The 5,053-nt window shown below is 36.1% G+C and overlaps 1 non-coding gene across 1 annotated transcript; it reads left to right on the top strand.

Moving 5' to 3' along the window:
* The first annotated feature begins 2,050 nt into the window (after positions 1–2,050).
* LOC112739349 (small nucleolar RNA R71) lies at positions 2,051–2,158 on the top strand. Its single transcript, XR_003170285.1, has one exon. It is a non-coding gene; the product is annotated as a small nucleolar RNA R71 (small nucleolar RNA).
* The last annotated feature ends 2,895 nt before the right edge of the window (positions 2,159–5,053 follow it).

The following is a 5,053-nucleotide window of genomic DNA, read 5'->3' as shown; positions in this document are numbered from 1 at the left end:
CGTGCTTCTAATTTTCCAACAATATATAATAGTCCATACTTTGCTCAAGGATAGACGACGTAAACTGGCGTTCAACGCCAGTTCTCTGCCAATTCTGGCGTCCAGCGCCAGAAAAGGATCAAAAGCTGGAGTTGAACGCCCAAACTGGCACAAAAACTGGCGTTCAACTCCACAAATGGCCTCTACACGTGAATTGCTTAAATCTCAGCCCCAGCACACACCAAGTGGGCCCCAGAAGTGGATCTCTGCATCATCCATCATAGTTTACTCATTTTTTGTAAACCTAGGCTACTAGTTTAGTATTTAAACAACTTTTAGAGACTTATTTTGCATCTCATGACATTTTAGATCTGAACTTTGTACTCTTTGACGGCATGAGTCTCTAAACTCCATTGTTGGGGGTGAGGAGCTCTGCTATGTCTCAATGAATTAATGCAAGTATTTCTGTTTTCTATTCAAACACGCCTGTTCCTATCTAAGATGTTCATTCGCGCTTAACTGTGATGAAGGTGATGATTCGTGACACTCATCACCATTCTCAACCCATGAACGTGTGCCTGACAACCACCTCCGTTCTATATCAGATTGAATGAGTATCTCTTAAATCTCTTAATCAGAATCTTCGTGGTATAAGCTAGAATTGATGGCGGCATTCATGAGAATCCAGAAAGTCTAAACCTTGTCTGTGGTATTCCGAGTAGGATTCAAGGATTGAATGACTGTGACGAGCTTCAAACTCCTGAAGGCTGGGCGTTAGTGACAAACTCAAAGGAATCAAGGGATTCTATTCCAACCGGATTGAGAACCAACCGGTGATTAGTCGTGCTGTGACAGAGCGCGTGAGCGTAGTTTTCACTGGAAGGATGGAAGGTAGCCATTGACAACGGTGATCCACCAACACACAGCTTGCCATAGGAGGACGTGCGTGCGTGAACAAGAAGACAGAGGAAAGCAGAGATTCAGAAGACAAAGCATCTCCAAAACTCCAACATATTCTCCATTACTGCATAACAAGTAACCTTTAATCCATGCTCTCTTGTTTATTTGCAATTCAACTGATAAACATAATTGACTTCCTGACTAAGATTTACAAGATAACCATAGAATGCTTCAAACCAACAATCTCCGTGGGATTCGACCCTTACTCACGTGAGGTATTACTTGGACGACCCAGTGCACTTGCTGGTCAGTGGTACGAGTTGTGAAAAGTGTGATTCACAATTTGTGCACCAGAGGTCTTCCTCACTGGGATTCACGTCCTCTCCCTCCCTTGTAGGTTCAGCCATGATGATTAAATCAATGGCCTTGCACTCTCTCTTTGGATTCTCGTCTGTATTGCTTGGGAGAGTACTAGGAGGTGTTTCAGTGATTTTCTTACTCAGCTGGCCCACTTGTACCTCCAAATTTTTTTTATGGAGGACCTTGTTTCACTCATGAAACTTAGAGTGGCCTTGGACAGATCAGAGACTAAGTTTGCTAAATTAGATGTATTTTGTTCAGAATTCTCTGTCTGTTGCTAAGAAGATGATGGAAAAAGCTTGCTATTGCTGAGCCTGTTTTTTCCACCATTATTAAAGCCTTGTTGAGGCTTTTGTTGATCCTTCCATGAGAAATTTGGATGATTTCTCCATGATGAATTATAGGTGTTTCCATAAGGTTCACCCATGTAATTTACCTCTGCTATTGCAGGGTTATCAGGATCATAAGCTTCTTCTTCAGAAGATGCCTCTTTAGTACTGTTGGATGCGTTTTGCCATCCATTCAGACTTTGGAAAATCATGTTGACTTGCTGAGTCAACACTTTGTTCTGAGCCAATATGGCATTCAGAGCATCAATTTCAAGAACTCCCTTCTTCTGAGGCGTTCCATTATTCACTGAATTTCTCTCCGAAGTATACATGAATTGATTATTTGCAACCATGTCAATAAGTTCTTGAGCTTCTGCAGGCGTTTTCTTTAGGTGAATGGATCCACCTGCAGAATAGTCCAGTTATATCTTGGAGAACTCAGACAGACCATAATAGAATATATCCAGAATGGTCCATTCTGAAAGCATGTCAGGAGGACACCTTTTGGTCATCTGCTTGTATCTTTCCCAAGCTTCATAGAGGGATTCACCATCTTTTTACTTGAAGGTCTGAACATCCACTCTAAGCTTGCTCAGCTTTTGAGGAGGAAAGAACTTAGCAAAGAAGGCCGTGACCAGCTTATCCCAAGAGTTCAGGCTATCTTTAGGTTGTGAGTCCAACCATGTTCTAGCTCTGTCTCTTACAGCAAAAGGGAAAAGCATGAGCCTGTAGACTTCAGGATCTACTCCATTAGTCTTAACAGTCTCACAGATCTGTAGGAACTCAGTTAAAATTTGGTAGGGATCTTCTGATGAAAGTCCATGGAATTTGCAGTTCTGTTGCATTAGAACAACTAATTGAGGTTTCAGCTCAAAATTGTTTGCTCCAATGGTAGGGATTGAGATGCTTCTTCCATCAAACTTGGAAGTAGGTGTAGTATAATCACCAAGCATCCTTCTTGCATTATTATTATTTTCGGCTGCCATCTCCTCTTCCTTTTCGAAAAATTCTGTAAGGTTGTCTCTGGATTGTTGTAATTTAGCTTCTCTTAGTTTTCTCTTCAGAGTCCTTTCAGGTTCTGGATCAGCTTCAACAAGAATGCCCTTTTCCTTGTTCCTGCTCATATGAAAGAGAAGAGAACAAGAAAAGAAGAGGAATCCTCTATGTTACAGTAAAGAGGTTCCTTATTGTTAGTAGAAGAAGAAAGGAATAAGAGTGAAGAAGAATGGATAATCCAAACACAAGGGTAAGGATAGGAGCAGAGATATGAGATGAAAAGAAGTGTTAGTAAGTAATTAAATGAATAGAAGAAGATGAAAGGGAGGAGTTTTCAAAAATAATTTTTGAAAAGGGGTTGATGATTTTCGAAAATTAAAGGAAAAATAAAATTAAAATTAAAATTTAAAACAATTAATTAATTAAAAAGAATTTTTGAAAAAGAGTGAGGTATTTTCGAAAATTAGAGAGGGAAGAGTAGTTAGGTAGTTTTGAAAAAGATAAGAAACAAACAAAAAGTCAATTAGTTAGTTGAAAAAGATTTGAAAATCAATTTTGAAAAGATAAGATAAGAAGTTAGAGAAGATATTTTAAAATCAAATTTTTTAAAAAATATGATTTAAAAAGATATGATAGAAAGATATGATTAAAATTAGTTTTGAAAAAGATTTGAATTTTAAAATCAAAATTAATGACTTGACTCACAAGTAATCACAAGATATGATTCTAAAACTTAAAGTTTGAATCTTTCTTAACAAGAAAGTAACAAACTTGAAATTTTTGAATCAAAACATTAATTGTTGATAATATTTTCGAAAATTATGAGATAAAATTAAGAAAAAAATTTTTGAAAAATATTTTTAAAATTTTTGAAAATAAATAAGAAATGAAAAAGATTTTGAAAAAGATAAGATTTTTAAATTGAAAATTTGATTTGACTCATAAGAAACAACTAGATTTTAAAAATTTTTGAAAAACTCAATCCAAATTTTTGAAATTTATGAGATAAAAAAGGGAAAGATAAATTTTTTATTTTTGAATTTTTAATGAAGAAAGAGAAAAACATGAAAAATAACACATAACATAAAAATTATGAATCAAAACACACAATGCATGCAAGAACATTATGAACGTCAAGATGAACACCAAGAACACTTTGAATGTCAAGATGAACACTAAGAACTTATTTTTGAAAAATTTTCAAGAAAAGAAAACATGCAAGACACCAAACTTAAAGATTTTTATTCTTTAGACATTAATAATTCAAGAATGCATATGAAAAACAAGAAAAGACACAAAACAAGAAAATATGAAGATCAAACAAGAAGACTTACCAAGAACAACTTGAAGATCATGAAGATCACTATGAATGCATGAATTTTCGAAAAATACATAAATTTTTAGAAAAATGCCATTGACACAAAACTAAAAGAATTGACTCAAGACTCAAACAGACAACATAAAATATTTTTTATTTTTATGATTTTATTATTTTTTTTTTGGATTTTTGTATATTTTTTCGAAAACATATAGGAAAGAGGAAGTAATGAATTCAAATTCCTCAATCAAGATTCCAGGAATCATACCAAGTTAGTCTAAAGCTTGATGGCCAGCCAAGATTCAACATACCATATTGAAACTTTAGAATTCATTCTTAAAAATTTAGAATGATTTTCGAAAACAAAAGGAAAAAAAAATTTTGAAAGATTTTTGAAGAATTTTTGAAAATAAATCAAAAAGAAAATTACCTAATCTGAGCAACAAGATGAACCATCAGTTGTCCAAACTCGAACAATCCCCGGCAACGGCGCCAAAAACTTGGTGTGCGAAATCGTGATCATTCCTTCCTTGGTAACGGCGCTAAAAACTCAATACGCACGTTCATGTTCTTAATTCTGTTTCACAACTTCGTACAACTAACCAGCAAGTGCACTGGGTCGTCCAAGTAATAAACCTTACGTGAGTAAGGGTCGATCCCACGGAGATTGTCGGCTTGAAGCAAGCTATGGTCACCTTGTAAATCTCAGTCAGGCGGATTCAAATGTATTAAGAGATTATAGCGTTCTAAAAGATAATTAAAATAGGATAGAGATACTTATGTAAATCATTGGTGAGAATTTCAGATAAAAGTATAGAAATGCTTTCGTTCCTCTAAACCTCTGCTTTCCTGCTGTCTTCATCCAATCAGTCCTACTCCTTTCCATGGCAAGCTGTATGTTAGGCATCACCGTTGTCAATGGCCACCTGTCCTCTCAGTGAAAATGGTCCAATGTGCTGTCACTGCATGGCTAATCATCTGTCGGTTCTCGATCATACTGGAATAGGATTTACTATCCTTTTGTGTCTGTCACTACGCCCAGCACTCGCGAGTTTGAAGCTCGTCACAGTCATTCAATCCCTGAATCCTACTCGGAATACCACAGACAAGGTTTAGACTTTCCGGATTCTCAAGAATGGCCGTCCATGGGTTCTAACTTATACCACGAAGA

This window comes from Arachis hypogaea, chromosome 13 (genome assembly GCF_003086295.3).
Source record: "Arachis hypogaea cultivar Tifrunner chromosome 13, arahy.Tifrunner.gnm2.J5K5, whole genome shotgun sequence".
In the NCBI taxonomy this organism is placed as follows: Eukaryota; Viridiplantae; Streptophyta; class Magnoliopsida; order Fabales; family Fabaceae; genus Arachis; species Arachis hypogaea.
This window is presented reverse-complemented; position numbering and strand designations above follow the sequence as displayed.